A 17,619-nucleotide genomic window follows, 5' to 3' on the forward strand; every position below is an offset into this window, starting at 1 on the left:
TTTCATTTTCAACAAAGCTGTAGCCATTCTCTAAATTTACCAGAAGCTTGAGCCTTTTCGCGAAGAAAGTACACCAACATCTTCCTACTATAGTCATTGACAATCAATAAAAAATAGGAAGATCCCCCCAAGGCCTGTGTAGGCATCTTACTGCACAAGTCAACATGGAAAAGCCATTGCCGCGATGGGTAAGGCAGCTCTACAACCATGATAACCAGATGCCTATGTCTGTTGAGCAGCATCTAGATGGACCAAGGCGGTCTTAGAGAATCGAGGAGCAAAGGAGGGCTTCTACTCACATAGTCAATATGGCCTTGATGGCTGAGATTATTACAGAAGTAAAGGAGCCTGCGAGTTTGGAGGAAGCACTTGCAGATTGAGATTGGAAAAATGCTATGCAAGTAGAATATGACAGCATCATGAAGAATGAAACTTGGGAGCTAGTAGATTGACCACCTAATAGAAAGGTTATTGGCACCAAGTGGGTTTGGAAGGTAAAGTACAAGGCCGATGGGACTTTGGAAAAGTGCAAAGCCAAATTGGTTGCACAAGGATTTTCGCAGGTTGAAGGGTTTGATTTTCAGGAATCTTTCGCTCCGACTACCAGAATGACCACTATTCACACAGTACTATTGGTGGCTGCTCATAAAAAGTGGCCAGTTTATCAAATGGATGTTAAATCAGCATTCTTGAATGGTGACCTCAAGGAGGAGGTGTACATGGCTCAGCCACCTGGGTTTGAGGCCCCCCATTCTGAGAACAAGGTATGTAAGCTGAAGAAGGCTCTGTACGGCGGGCTGAAATAGGCCCCAAGAGCATGGTACCAACAGATAGACAAATTCTTTCATAAATTAAACTTCAAAAGATGTGCCTCAGATGCTAACTTGTATGTGTACAGGAAAGGTGGAAAAACTACTATTACTGTTCTATATGTGGATGATCTCCTTATTACAGGTGACTATGAAGACATGATCCAGCAGACTAGAAAGATGTTGAGCATGGAGTTTGAGATGACAGACTTAGACTTGATGCACTACTGTTTGGGGATTGATGTTCAGGCTAGATCTTCATCTCTCAGCAAAAATATGCAAGGGAGATCTTGAAGTCATTTGGTATGTCCGAGTGCACGGAGATAGCTACACCTATGAAGGAATGCAAGGTTGTCTATGGAGGATGCCTCACCACCAACAGACATCGAAAGGTACAGGAAGTTGGTCAGCAGTCTCATCTATCTGTGCAACAACAGACCGGAAATCAGCTTTGTTGTTGGCATTTTGAGTAGGTTCTCCAATAAGCCCCAGGAGAATCATTGGAATGCAGGGATGTTGGTGCTCAGGTATGTGAAGGGCACTCTTGATTATGGCATCACCTATGGTACGGGCACTTCCTTGGCTGGTCATTGTGACTCAGATTGGGCTGGAGATGTTGATTCTAGGAAATCAGTTTTCTCTTTAGGTTCAGGTATCTTCTCTTGGATCAGTAAGAAACAACCAATAGTGGCATTGTCTTCTACCGAGGATGAGTACAAGGCAGCATGTTTTGTTGCATGTGAAGCAGTGTGGCTGAGGAGGATCTTATGGCACATGGGAGTGCAACAAGATGAGGCAACTGCGCTAAGATGCGACAATCAAAGTTGCATGGCCATTGCTAAAAATCCAGTGTTTCATGCGCACACAAAACATATAGAGATTCAGTATCACTATATGCATGATTTTGGGATAGTGGAATTGGTCTACTGTCCAACATAGAAAAATGGAGTAGATATCTTCACCAAGGCACTTTGGAAGGATCAACTTCAAGGTCATCTTCAGAGACTCGGCATTGGGCTCAGAAGGTAGTTCACATACGGGTGGATATTGAGGGGGGGTGTTAGATATGCTCAATGCCCCACCCTCCTAGTAACCACCACTAGTCCAAGGTGCTCAAGTTGTAAGGCCCCCATATGAGGAGAAGCCATGTGTGAGCCTGGGACACTAGATGGGTCCTGACTTGCATGTCATATGAGGTCTATCAATGAGATTGTTGATGGTAGAAAGGTGATTGTGTGGAAGCCCCTTATTCTTGCTAGGGCCTGAGGGCTAGTTGTGGGGGTCCCAGGGGGGGCCTGCAGCCCCCTTGGTGGGGGCTCAAGGGCGGGAGCCCTCGAGGCGACGATATAGGGAATATTCCTTAAATATTCCATGGACAACTAGTCGGTTGCACCGACTAGGCTGACTGGTCGGCTCCACTGACTAGGTTGACTGGTCGACTCCACCGACTACGTTGATCTGACTATCGCCCTCATAGCTATAAAGAGGCAACCTCCCGAGCCCATTGGATCATATCAGTCCAGATCAAATCATATCTTCCAGCTAGTAGCTCTTCACCTAGTATTTGTCTAGATCGCCATCTACACTCCACTGTGGGAGTGCACGGGTGGACGGAGCCATCATCTGTACTACATCAGTATTGAAGGAAAAGTTTGTTCCTCTCTAGTTTACTGTGTACTCTCTATTCTTTGTTCAGTTTCTGTTCCGCTGCACCGTGTAATTTAACAAATTACACCTAACCTCAATTTCACCTAGCCTCATCTTGAATTTATGAAAATGGCTAGAAAGGCTGGTAAAATATCAGAGAAGACCATATGTAGTAGTTATAGTAAGGTTGAGTAGATGCTAATGCTTGGTCATACTTTTTACAATGTCAAAACCTACATGTACGAGTTCCTCACATACTTAATCATCTTCCAATCCCACATTCATACTCCTTCTATTGTAAGCACTTTGCAACACCCAAATTCAATTTCTTCTCATCATTTTGTCCCAAATTGCTTCCATTGATCCTAATATATCTTTCCATTGTCCCAAACTTGTTTCCATTGATTCTATTCTATTCGTTGAACTGATCCAAGGCCTTATTTCTAAATCCCTCTCATGGCTCCATTGGAAGATCGCACCAACAAGCCACGAGAAAACACCTTGCACATCGAAGTTGCACCAGAGCATGCCATGATGTTGTGGCCACAAGGTTGCCAGCAAAGATACACTAGATCAATTACAACAACAAGGAACAAAGCATGTCAAATTATGGAGTGTTGGTGGACTCTATCCAGTGGATCCTTTGATAGGTGCTCCACCTTTGTTTGAAAATGTGACGAGTTTGATTCAATACAGAGGAGATGGTCTTCAAGGCTTACTAGGATATTGTAAATGCATCGGCCATTCCAATGCTGAAGCACACTTTACAAAGGTTCACTTGTTGAGAATGGAAGGAGAGACAAAGATACTTAGAGATACCGTGCATAACCTCCAAGAACAACTAACCCAAGAACAAAAAAAACTTGCTGACTTAGAAATTGCAAAAGAGAGGTCACAAGAGTCAATCACAAGATTAATAGATGAGAAGAAGAAACTGTTGAAAAAGACTTGGGGTATCCAACAAGAGCTTGCTACATTGACTAGGAGATTAGAAAGGATAAAAAGAACCCCTCTAGCTTACAAGCATAGGATCAAGCTCGTGCAACCAATGGAGAGCTTGGAATATGGTGGTGGAGCAAGGAAGCGCAGGGTGAAAGCTACAAGGTATGCATATTTGGACTATTTTGTAATTATGAAGCATTACTTACAAATGAGTCATTTATTTTTCTAATGTTATCATGATTTTTGTAGAAATTTTATGGAGGAGGTTATTGGAAGACATTACTCTGATAAACTTTGTGCCATAAAGAGTGTAGTTAAGAAGAAAGAATTCATTTCTATTCTTAGGGACCCCCGTCAGCGTGCATTGCGACATGCAATATTACAAGAGGTTGCAACTAATTTAGAGAATCTTGTAGATCCATTGGAAGTTTTCCATGCATGTGATGTTGCTGGCATTAGTCGGCAAGGGCACTTAGCTATGTATAATGTCTTTGTAAATGCACTTCGAGGTCAAGGCATTAAGAATCCTCTATTGCTGAGACCAGTTTATGTTAGAAATGCAAGGAAAGAAACAAATTTTGCTGTTCAAGATTTGTTGGGTGGATTTATACACATCTCAGAAAGCATGATGTTGGAAGGCACAAACAAGACAAATGTCCAACATAGCAAAAAGAAAAGAGGACCAACTACCAAAGGGGCAAAGCAAGGACCAAGAACCTTTGAGTACGCAAAGCATAATAATGTTTTTTTGGATGTACGTAGGGTCCAAGTTGCAATGGTGGAGTTTACAACATGAAAGCATGGGGTAGGTTAAAATTATATTGTTTAGAGAGCTGCAATTTTTATTGAAATCTTTTCTAATCATGTAAATCTTTTAATCTTTCAAATTGTGAAGGAAAGTTAGTATTCATTATCAAATTGGATGAGTGTGAGGTTGTAGAAGGCCACAAGTTGGAGAGGGTTAGTATTACTTTGATGAATAAAGCCCTCGGACATGCCAAAGGTAAGGAAATTAGGGAAGATTTTAGTGTGCAATCAGAAAAGCATATTGGTGGCTTGCAGCATTTGAACTTCCTAAAGAGACACACTCATTCTTGAAATGGGTATTTGATAGATCTCCAATTCCAAGTGTCATAGATGTGCAAACGAAAGGACAGTTGCTTCAAGTTGAAGGGTTCAGATCATTTAAAGTTGAATGGCACATGGCAGGAGATCTTAAGACATTGAAGTGTATGTTTGGAATAGAATTGAGTGCAAATGCAACATATCCGTGTCTTTATTGTATTCACTCACAACAACTTCAAGGCAATAACATAGGAATACATAGAGGGAAAGAGCAAATAAAAAGAGGAAAAGACTTTGGGAATGCTAAAGATGTAATGAATGACATCACAGATGATGATGCTAACAAACAGCTATATTAGAGCAATGGAGTAATGAGTTGCAATCAGGATGCTGCACCCAGTAGAGACCAGAATGCTAAAAATTGGGATCCAATTTTAAACATTCCATTACAAAGAGTGCATTTTTGTCTGTTACATGCGGAGATACGGCTCATTGATAAATTGCTTTACTTGCACATTGTATATGTAAAGAAGAAGGGAGAGAGATAGGAGACTCAAGTTCAGCTTTCTTCACAACACACAAAAGAGAGAGGACACAAGGTTGGAGGGTGAAGCCTTTCTTCACTTTTGCACACAACAAAAAAATACAATAGAAGAGGGAAATACCCTATATGTCAAAACCTAGAATACATGGTTCATATGTGAACCCAAACCAAAAACATACGTGGTAGTCTAACTACACCACGAGTACAACTAACATAGGCGGTGACATAAATGATAGTCATCCAGGAGATATATCGGGGGTAGAGCTTGATATCTCAACACTCCCCCTCAAGCTCAAATCCATCTCACGTACACCAAGCAAGCTCCTAAATCTGCGAAGCTTCTCGGTACCCAATGCCTTCGTAAAAATATCAGCCACTTGCTCCTCAGTGCTGACATAGACAAGATCAATCTCACCAGCTAGAACCTTCTCTCTCACAAAGTGATAATGCACCTCAATGTGCTTCGTTCTAGCATGATAAACTGGGTTATTAGCAAGCATGATGCTGCTAATGTTGTCACAATGAATGACAACTGCTGCATGAACTGACTGTCCCATATCTCCAAGTAGCTTCCGTAACCAAGCTACCTCACATGCAGCCATTGCTGCACCCCTGTACTCAGCCTCTGTGCTCGACAAGGCAACTGTTGGCTGCTTCTTGCTGCTCCAACTGATGGCACCACTCCCAAGGGAAAACATAAAACCACGCCTAGCCGCATCCAAATGTGGCTTCCTCGGTGCCTGCATAAACTGACTCACCAGCCCCACAGCATAGCTCAAATCTGGTCAGGTTATAGTCATGTAAATCAAGCTACCTACTATGCGCCTGTACATAGTAATATCTTCAAGAAGCTCACCTGACTCTGCATTGAGCTTCACATTCTGCTCCAATGGAACAGAGATAGGCTTACAGCCTGTCATCCCATATTTGGACAGCATGTCCAAACCGTATTGCCTTTGCAACAGCCATATCCCACTCGGGGATCTAATAACCTCAATGCCCAAGAAGTAACGCAGCTCTCCCAAATCCTTCATCTCAAATTTCTGCTTCAACAGTAGCTTCACTTCATTAATGTCTGCATCACTATCACCTGTAATAATCAAGTCATCAACATAGATGACTATAAGCACAATCCCTCTGTTTGTCCTTTTCACATAAAGTGAAAAATCTGAATTGGAAATCTGAAATCCAATAGTGACAAGATATTGCCCTATCTTGTCTGACCATGCCCTCGGCGCCTGTTTTAAGCCATACAAGGCTTTGCGCAACCTGCATACAAAATCGGGGTGTGACTTATCCTCATAACCTTCTGGCTGCATCATATAAACCTCTTCCTGCAAATCACCATGCAAGAAGGCATTTTTCACATCCATCTGATGCAAAGACCATCCCTTTGCAGCAGCCATAGCAATTACTGCTCTCACGGTTGCCATCCTTGCAACTGGGCTGAAAGTTTCCTCATAGTCAATTCCATATGTCTGTGCAAAACCTTTGGCAACCAATCTTGCCTTGTACCTGCTAACAGACCCATCAGCATTGTGCTTTACTTTGTAAACCCACTTGCAGCCAATAGCCTTCTTATCATGAGGCAAAGGCATCAAATCCCAAGTGTGGTTTGCATCCAAGGCAGCCATCTCTTCATCCATAGCTGCTTCCCAATTTTTATGCCCTGCTGCATCCTCAAAACATGTGGGCTCTGGCTCCTCTAGAACCTTGACCATATAAGCATAGTGATGTGCTGTATACCCATCATATCTCAGCCTGTCAACTGGATACTTAATACGAGTGGACCTCCGTACAACTGGATCAGTTGCAGGAGTCTTTAAATCATGCCTGCTTTTCCTTGCACCAGGTGTAACAACAGAAGGAATCCCAAGTTCCTCATCAAGGCTCATTTCAGAGCCGCTTGACTCTCCATCAACATGAGAGCTACCAGCAGACACATCAAACACTGGAGTATGGTCCACTTTTTCTTTTCCCTTATGTGATACATGCACAACACTATCAGGACTGCCATGTGACGATTCACTAGATCTCAATCTCCCTGTCCATGCATTAGATCCACTAGTAGAGGACTCTCTGGGTCCACTCAAGGCTTGAGATTGCTGCTCTGCATTTATTGCAGCATTCCCATTTCCTGCATCTGCATCTCCTACCATAACAGTTGGTGCATACCAGCTGCTCATTTCATCAAAAACAACATCTCTGCTCACTTGCATTTTGCGGGTGGAAGGGTTATAACAGCGATACCCTTTCTGGTGCTGAGCATATCCAATAAAGATGCATTTTTCTGCCTTTGGATCCAGCTTTGTTCTCTTCTCATCAGGAACATGAACATAAGCTATGCAACCAAATACCTTCAAGTGAGAAATATCTGGTTTTTGGCCTGTATACATTTCTTCAGGCGTCATGCCATGGACAGCTGCAGTGGGGGTTCTGTTCATAATATAAACAGCAGTTGCTACTGCTTCAGCCCAAAAATAATCAGGCATGTTTTTCTCATTTAGGATCGCCCGTCCTACTTCTGCAATATGCCTGTTCTTCCTTTCTGCAACCCCATTCTGCTGAGGGGTAGACCGGAATGAGTACTTCCTTTGAATTCCCTGTTCTTTCAGATATTCACAAAATTCTTCTGAAAAGTACTCTCCCCCTCCATCAGATCTTAGCACTTTAATATGCACACCTTTCTCTTTTTCAACCATGGCCTTAAAAGCCTTGAAATGGCTGAACACTTCACTTTTGTGCTTCATAAAATAAATCCACACCTTCCTAGTGTAGTCATCAATAAACGTCACATAATAATGGCATCCACCAATAGAAGCAGTTTTGGTTGTCCAAACATCTGAATGGATCACTTCCAAAGGTCTTCTGCTCACCTTAGCATTTTTGGGAAATGCATGTCTGGCCTACTTACCCATTTGGCATGCTTCACATACCTTTTGCATTCCCTCAACTATGAATTTAGGCAAACCTGCAACAATGTTTTTTGTTTGCATAGATTTCAGCCTTTGTATATTCACGTGCCCAATGCGCTTGTGCCATATCTCAATATCTGCAATGACACCTCTCCCATGCGCAAACATAGCAGCTTTCACCTCAGGCATATCAACATCCAAGGTGAACATTCTGCCATTTTTGTTGCCTTTCGCAACCAAGCGGCACTTATTTTTCAAGTCCTCAACAAAGCATCCATCAGGATTAAATCTAACCTGCAGACCTTGCTCAACCATCTGGCCAACTGAAACCAGGTTCTTAGTGATTTTTGGAACATGAAGTACATCTGCCAAGTACTTTGTTTTGCCATCCTGCATAGCCAATGGCACTTTACCAACTTGCGTAATTGGGTGCGCAGTATCATCACCTGTTTCAACATAACCTGGCTTATCCAAATTTTTGGCATCATGAAACCACTCACCATGACTGGTCATGTGGTTAGAGGCACCTGAATCAACATACCAAACATCATTGCAAGCTGCAGCATCTCTTGACATGGAGTTAACCATATGCTACATCACAAAAAGGTGCTCATTTCTGTCGTCACCATGCCCACTTGATGATGCATAGTTGCTTTGCTGCAACTTCCCACTTTTGATGTCATTTTGTTTTTTATAGCATGTATTCTCCTTGTGTCCAGGCTTTCCACAATAATAGCATTCTGTGCTGCTATTTACTTGCTGGTTCCTTTGCCATGAACCACGGCCTCTTTGGCTCCCCCTGCCTCTAGAACTACCACGTCCTCCTCCATAGGACTGGTTTTCCTGTTGTTGCTGTTGGTTCTGATTTCCTGCACGGCCACCAGAACGGCCTCTTCCTCTACCCCTGCCTCTACCTGTATTCGAGTAGAAAGCAGTCTCTTGAGAAGTTGAGGTGGCTGAACCACCATTCCTTTGCTCTTCACTCAGCAAGAGAGCAATAAGTTCCTGAAAATCAGGAAATGTTTCACGGACTCCAACGGATGTCCGAAATTGTGCATAATCTTTCCCAAGACCATTCAAGGTCACGGACACTAAGTCCTCATCATCAACAGGTGCTCCAATGGAGACAAGAGAATCTGCAAGGCCTTTCACCTTCAAGGAATACTCATTTATATTCAGATTTTTCCTTTGCACATTGTGCAACTCCTGCTTTAGCTGCATCTTTCGTGCTTTGGTATTTGTGCTATACAGCTTCACCAATGTATCCCATGCCTCCTTAGGCGTCTCTAGATCCTGTATATGCACAATCATAGAATCTGAAATGCTAACAGACAGCCAATACAGGCATTTTCTGGCTTTTTCATGCCATTCTTTAAAGGCCTTCAATTCAGCAGGAGTGGGAGCAGCACCCAAAACTGGTTCTGCAGTTTCACCACTGATGTAATCCCAAACTCCCTTTCCCATAAAGAAGTTTGTCATCCTGAACTTCCATGCTTGGAAGTTGTTCTTGTCAAGCTTCTCACTGACAATGGTAGACAGATTCTCAGACATTTTACAAATCACGAATTGCAACAGCAACCTGTAAACACAGCAAATGCCTCAGAAGGGCAAATAGCAAAACTTCTGCAAAGAGCCTCACAGGGGCAGATCTGCAACACTGACGAAAGTGGTATTTCACCACACAGTCACTTCCTTGTGACGATTTTGCATCAACAGGCAACAGGCATGAATCTGCAACTCCCAATATCTCTGCACATAGGCATACGATGCAATTTCTATGGCACCTTTCCACCGACTAGGCGCGCGGTGGTCGCACAGCAAAAACAGGGCCTTTTTCTGAGTGCCTGCCAAGAACTTCTGCCTTCAAAACGGGCCCCGAAACGGCCTCAAATCAGAAAAATAAAGCCGCACCGCGAAGGGCCTCTCAATCTGAAGCAGTGCACTCCTGCACTTCTGGCTGTGCTACCTGCAGAGATTTGCTCCCAAACTCGAAATAGGAAAGCTACACTGGTCCTCTTACCAGGACACCACAAACTTGGCTAGCTTTCTTGAGCTCCTTACCACGAACAAGGCTCTGATACCATGTAAAGAAGAAGGGAGAGAGATAGGAGACTCAAGTTCAGCTTTCTTCACAACACACAAAAGAGAGAGGACACAAGGTTGGAGGGTGAAGCCTTTCTTCACTTTTGCACACAACAAAAAAATACAATAGAAGAGGGAAATACCCTATATGTCAAAACCTAGAATACGTGGTTCATATGTGAACCCAAACCAAAAACATACGTGGTAGTCTAACTACACCACGAGTACAACTAACATAGGCGGTGACATAAATGATAGTCATCCAGGAGATATATCGGGGGTAGAGCTTGATATCTCAACAGTATATGTATGGAACATGAAACCGGAGGAGAGATGGTATCATGTATACCAAGGGTCAAAGCTTTACTCTTGAGCATGGGTCTACATGGGGGGAATGTAAAGCTAATCAAAGACACACAATTGTCAGGAAATTCAAGAAATCTTCCAAATAAAGTGTCCATGGAAGGCTCTAAGGCACGAAGGTTTTTGTCCAATCATGGAAAACATCGATTAAATCTACATTGGAATTATTGGAAAAAGTTATGTGATTGCACCACTAATTTGAAATCTGATCCTCATGTTAGAACCTTGAGAATACATGTTTGGAAAGAATTGGATAATCTGGTAAAGATCTTGAGGAAGCCTTCCATAGATGATGATGATGTGCAACTATATAAAGTCATCATGAATGAGTTCATTGAAGCCATGGTAGATGGATGCGGTGAATCACACATTACTCACTACATGGTGTGTTTGATCTTTGCTTTTTTCAAAATTTTAATTGTAATCAATTTATTCTTGTTTACCTCATGTGTTTTTTCTATGTATGAAGCACATTTTTTATGCTCATGGTCCATGGTTTCTTCACCAATATGGTTCCTTGAATGCTTAGAGTGCCCAAGGGATGGAAAAGTCTCATTACAGAGCTCGCGGTGCTTATTTCAAGAGTACACGACATGGAGGGGCGATTAATGGAAGTAATGCTCTTCATGAGATGTTCGAGTGGTTCTATCATGGTATAGTCGGGTCCTCCTTTGCATACAGCTTTGCAAACAGATATAGCCCAAGCAGTTCGTTGAACTCAAATGAGTAAAAGAATGCATTCATGGATATCTTCGCAAGCTTCCCAAAAACATATAAGTTGGATAGCAACCAGAAGTCATGTTGGAAAGCATTGGATCGCTAAACCAAATGTACTTTGATGTAATTAAAATCGCACTTCAATATTTCTTGTGCACATTTGATTAATTGGCTCTTTTTTTTTTTTAACAAGCATTAAATTTTGTACTTGTGGACCCAACAAGGGCAGGCGATGAGAAAAGGTTAGGGGAGCAACGTCGTGCTAAGAAACCCTATGTATCACAGGAGTTCAAGGGGAATTTCAAAAACTCCTTAAATAAGTTTTTTTCCCCAAAACAAACACCCCTCTTTACGTAATTTTTTCCTAAAGTTGAATGAAAAAACCGAATGTTTTTTGAAGTAAGTAAATTTTTTTAGAAATATCCCTTCTTTACAATGCACATGGTACACTAAAATTTTGTGAGGTTAACACTCAAGGGGGCGATGACAAATAGGGGGGGGGAGGAGGGGTTGAGGGGGGGTAAAGGGGGAAAGGGGGGGGATAACTAATAATGATGCACAAAATAGGGGACGAGCATTTTCTGAGCGAAATCTTACGAGCATTCGAGCGAAGGAAAAAAAAAGCTTCCAACTATGCATAAATATGGCAAAAATCGATCAGAAGAAAACATAGTTTCACTTAGAAATATGCAAAGTATTATAGCAATGCCTATTTTATAACAAAATCTTTAGGTGAATCTTTAGGAATGGTGAGAGCATAATGGGATGGCTTTTGAAGAAACCCACATGTAAAGTAGACTTCTCTATGAAAATTCCCTTATGATCCTTCTTACAACTTTTACTTAATAGGGGGTGACATTAAAAACCCTCTCTCAACCTATCTTCATGAAAGGGTTTCTTCAAAGAAAACTCATTGAAGCAAGCCATCCAAGTAGTTTCGCCAGCGAAACCCCTTTGAAGCAGGTCTCCCAAGGTAGTTTCGCTGGCGAAACTACCTTGAACAGCACTTTTAAAAGTGGCATAACTTTCATATCCAATGTCCAAATATAGTCATTCAACCACTCAAATTGATCGGAACAGCCCATTTGAGCACATCTATGGAGTTATTGCATATATAGTATTAAATATTACATGTATTTTATGAGAGTGATATATAAGCCCAAGTTAATACTTATTTTTAGTAATTTAAACTTCTTTAGAAACATGTCCATAAATATCTTGTTATTTATGCTATAAAAACACTAAAAATATATTGCCATATGGTCTAAATGTATTAATAAGTAATTATATATGCATAGTATTATTACATTGAGAGTGCTTATGAGGGATGTTTCTTAAAGGAATCAACACTTTTTTAAGGTAATAACAAGGGTACAAAGGGATGTCTCTAAATAAGAAAATTTTGTTGTATAAAAATGAATGAGTGACTAGTCTGTATACTTTTATGATAAAGGGATCTAGTTCTAGTGAAAATAAAAGTGTAAAAACCATGTTTCCTAAAGAAATACATTTTTTTAAGTCTCTTGAAAAACACGCTCGGATAAACCTGCTCATAGGTTTTTGCTCATAAAATTGACACATCCCACAAAATAAATGTACCCCTATATATATGCAAAAAACTTCATTCTCTCAGTACCACCAGTACTCTTTCATACTAGTACATTCCTTCCTACCATCACATCTCCCATAGCCCCACCACCGACATGGTAAGAGCAAACCAGACTGGAAGACCGGTTGATTCCAGAACAAGTCTCCCAATCCCTCCCAATGTATACAATGCAATGATTGAAGAGAGAAGAAAGAGGAGGCAAGAGGAGGAGGAGGAGGAGGGGAGGACAGAAACCGCTGAGCAAATAGATGATGATGAAGAAGATCATGGGGAGCAATCAAATTCTCAAAGTCAACCCGAGGCACCTCAAGAGCCAAAAAGTAGACCAGAAGAACAAGAGTGCAAAAGACACAGATTGGAAGAATGGGCTAGAGGACAAGAAGATGCCGAGCAAATGCGGATTCAATTGGATCGACAACAAAGGGCATGAATGGAGAGCCAACAACGATGACCCGCATGGCATAATGACACTTAGAACTTTCCACATTCTAGACAGGGTGGAATGTGGAGAGCTCTCGGGTTCAGAGGTCACAACTGAACGCCTGGAGGTCCATCAGAGGGGCAGAGATCGAAGGATCACTTGATGGAAGAGGAGAACTATGAACGAGGGAGGTCTATTGATGCTCGGTGGAGGGCGTGAAAAAGGGTCGAGGGGTGGCTGTCGATATGGAAGGAGGGACCTTGTAGTAGAAGGGAGCAAGATCCAAACCAGAGCAGCTTGCAGGAGAGCCTGGAGTGACGTTTTTGAGCAGAGAGTGCTAGACTTGCAGTGTGGAGGTTGTGGACAGCAAGCTCTTGGCCAAGGGAGCACTTCCATCGTGGGAAGTTGCTATTTTTTTGTTGCCCTTGGGTGTCAAAAGAGTAAGCATTGTGATTTTACTGTAATCAAGTATCGGAAGTAGGAAAGAGGCAGGAGGGAAGCAGAGCAACCAAATTTTGGTCCAGAATCGGAGCCAGGTAGTGCACAAAAGCAGGGCGACCTGATTTATGTGAGTATTGGTTGCTGTTTTTGCGTACTGGTGCAGCCAGAGATAGGGCGACTTCATGAAGAGGGATCCTAGCCAGTCGCAATCACCTACAGTGCTAAAAAAGTCAAAAACGTTTTTAGTTTTGCTGTATCTTACTACCTGACATTTGTACTTGCTGGAATACATTGTCTGGAAGGGAAGGAATGCAAGAACAGAGGCTTTTTTGTCTAATTTTTATCATGAAAAGTAGATTGCTGTTGTGTTTAGTAAAGATAGAAGCTGTGAAAGTGTGTTAGACCCAAGAAGGTTGCTGAAATATATAGAAATCAAACATGTTTTCAAGTGGGGAGGTTGTGGACAATAGGAGAAGGTGTTTTATGCAGGTTTTTTGAATAAAAGCAGCAGGACTAGAGTTTCCTTGCAGCAAATGGCCCAGAGAGTTATTTTATGCCATAGACCTGATACGAGAGCACGAGTTCTACTAAGGCAGTGTGACTCTAGACAGGTCTTTTTTTGTTAGTAAACACGAAGCTGAGAATCAAAGACATTTTGTATATATTGTTCTGAGTTGAGAAATCTGCAATGTACCTTGCGATAGACATAGATTCAGACATACAGGTTATAGTCTTTGATTGGGTTTTTGAATATGAGGTTATATTTGATGTCAGAGACAGAGATATGTGGCACCTCATATTGAATGTAAATGAAGATGAGTGGAATGATATAGAGATGCCTAGTGACAGTGAGCTACCAGAAGATATTTACTAGTTTTGTTTATGTACTGATGAGGAGTTTGATGATGCCATGTAAATAGACAGAAAGAAAATAAAGAGTGTGGTCTTATGTATCTGATTCTGGAATTTGGTCCATCTATTGGAAGGCTAGAATTTGGTGCAAATATTCATGTTGAAATCTTGTATTCAGAAGTGCATAAGCGTATCAGGTCTGTGTTGGCTTATATGAGAGAGGAAGAGCGGAAGGATTTGCCTTTACCGTCAACAAGATTAGAGTTAGATGATGTGTTTGTTTTGAACTAGTAAGAGATAGTGACTTCCAGGGTCTATAGGAAGTCTGGTGCCTCTGTTTGGTGCTTTGGATGAGCAGAAGGAAGATACTGTAGGGAGTACAAAGGCATAGTTTAGCTCTACCATTTTTTGCAGTCAATGTAAAGGTCATTCTAATGATCAGGCATTCACAGCTTCAGATAGAAGTAGAGGCAAAGGCAGAAATAGAGATAGATCATACCAAAAAAGTGGTCATCATCAACAAAGTCAGAATCAGCATCAGCATCAGCATCATCCTCAGCAACATTAGAATCAACAAAGAGGAAATCATTCCAATCGAGGAAGATTTCAAGGATGAGGGAATGCATCCACTTATGTGTCAAACATCCAGTGCAACTACTGTCACAAGTTTGGACACTATGAAAGAGATTGCTGCAAGAAGCAGTACGACCAAGGCGGTCAATCCAGCAGCAAGGGAATTCCCGAGGAAGAGGAAATCATCGTGGTGGACATTCTAGTCACAGTCATTTTGCAAATGAACATGGAAATATGTTTCTTGCAAGTGAGAAACTTCATCAGACTGAGACAATGCACCTAGACACTGATTTCAATCCCAAAGAGGATTTCAGCTATCAAGTCGACCAAGTGGAATAGGATCCTTGGTAGATCGGCAGCGGTGCATCATCTCATATGACAAATCATCAGGAATGGTTCACAGAGATGAAACCATTAGAAGGTCAGAAGAATGTCATCTACACAGCAGACAATACACCGAATCCAGTTCAAGGGACAAGTGTTATCCCTATGAATATGTTGCCTCTTCAATCTCGACTGTTTTTTCTCTATTTTCACCTTGAATATGCAGCCATTGCTGCTCAGATTTCAGCACAGGATAGCTCAAGGTATGGAGAAGCTCCCTCTAAAAGGGATTAGAGAAATATGAAGCAGTCTCAGAGAAAAAGCAGGAAAGAGAGTCGCCGATTTTCATGCAATGTCGTCGAGCAGTGGCGATGATACTTCAATTCATTGCAGGCAGAGGTTCGCCCCTTCGAGATGTATCTCCAGCAGGAAGGGCTTGGAGAATGGCAGAGAAACGGAGGAGAACGGGCTTTAGCAATATTTGGGAAGAAGGGGAAGAGATGGTGAAGAAGAAGATGGAGAAGAAGAAGATGATGTGGCAAAAATGGGATCAAGGGGGATCAAAGGGCTCTAATACCATACTGGTAAACTGAAAGGAAAGCATAAAGTGAACACAAACTCAGAATACTTGCATATAGAATGAAGAAGAGTGAGGTCCTTATGTAGGCACCTCTTACATGCTCGCTGACATCACTGATGACTTCAGAGCTCCACAATCATCTGCTCCTAGATTCTCTCAATCATCCTATGTGGCTTACCACCACCTAACTGTGCTTATGGGCACCTAACTGTGCCTCTAGCACTCACACATAGAAACCAAGGTGTGCATGAGGCATACACCTTGAGATATCCCAACATTTGTTAGTATTTTGCTCCTAACTTTTTGCTCGGTGGTCCGATTTGGAAGAAACTCATATAAGCACAAAGTCTCTTCAAGGAGCATTATCATATGTCTTCAGTTATTGTATTAGATGTCAAACAAAAAATCTATGACTCTCTATGTGTGACTGTTTTTTTTCAGATGTCATAAGTTACATCTAAGAATGACATCATATGTGAACTCAAGAGAGCATCTCTAGATCCACAATTATCTCTCAATCACACACCACACTCCTAGATTCACTCATTCATGCCTACTAACTGACACATCATCAGTCACACCTAACTTAGGCACACCTACACACACCATGTGTTCACACACTCACAACCATAGACCTTATAACCCTAGGTATGATCCCATTACATCAATTTGTCCTTCATTCCCCCACAAATTGATGACCTCATCCCTCAGCAGTAGTACATGGGATGCTCCATGGCATGTCCACCATCATGTGGCAACACACATCACCCCAACCTGTGACTCACTCCTAGGATTCTTGATTTACAACTAGAGATAGACAATGACTATGCATGGGAAGAACCGCAGATCTAGCATGGCCCCAACCTATGACTCACTCCTAGGATTCTTGATTTACAACTAGAGATAGACAATGACTATGCATGGGAAGACCCATAGATCTAGCAACGTAAAACATAAGAGTAATAATCATTTGAGGGGGATATCCCAAGGCAAAGAATCCTTATTGACCACACACAAAAATTCTAAATTGAAGGTGTGGGGAAATACCCCCCTTTGATGGCATATGTTGTCCTTTTCCTCCTTCTCTTCCAAGCTACCATATTGTGAGGTATATTGTCATTGGAGAGGTTCTTGATGTAGCTCTTTTTGTAACTCCTTTGCTCTTTGTCCTTCTCCACACTCTTTAATGTATCTTGGCCATATTATGCAATACAATATCCTTGTAGTCCTTTACCTTCTTTGAGTGTCCAAGTCTTAAAAACATTTTGTGAATCATATGGACTGAAGAGGGTCTTACCACTTGTCATTCAAGGGCAATGTCTACTCTTGTATAAGAGGTGGTCATGATTGTATGGCAAAGTATAGTCAATCAAATACAAGTTCATTTCATACATCATGAAAGATGTTAAAACCATAACTATGGCATCTTCAAAGTACTATAACTTCAATCCTCAATATAAAGGATCAAAAAATTCATTCAACCTTCCAATGCTGACAGTCAAAGATTAGCTTGACTGAGATCAGTCAACACATATAGTCAAACTTAGTCAAATATGCCAAAAATGATCAAGCTTCATACACTGATCTTGGAGGCAAAATTTGAGATGATAGAGAGCAGCTCTTTGAGGTCATTTGGTGTGCAATAAAAGGTCTATTGATAGGGAAGACCTAGTACCAAGCTTAGGCAAAGAAATGTGTCAGGTCACCATAGCCAGAAGCTTCAATTCCAACTAGT

This window comes from Dipteris shenzhenensis, chromosome 5, assembly GCF_047967505.1.
Source record: "Dipteris shenzhenensis isolate YYH24624 ecotype China chromosome 5, Dip_SZ_1.0, whole genome shotgun sequence".
Lineage (NCBI taxonomy): Eukaryota > Viridiplantae > Streptophyta > Polypodiopsida > Gleicheniales > Dipteridaceae > Dipteris > Dipteris shenzhenensis.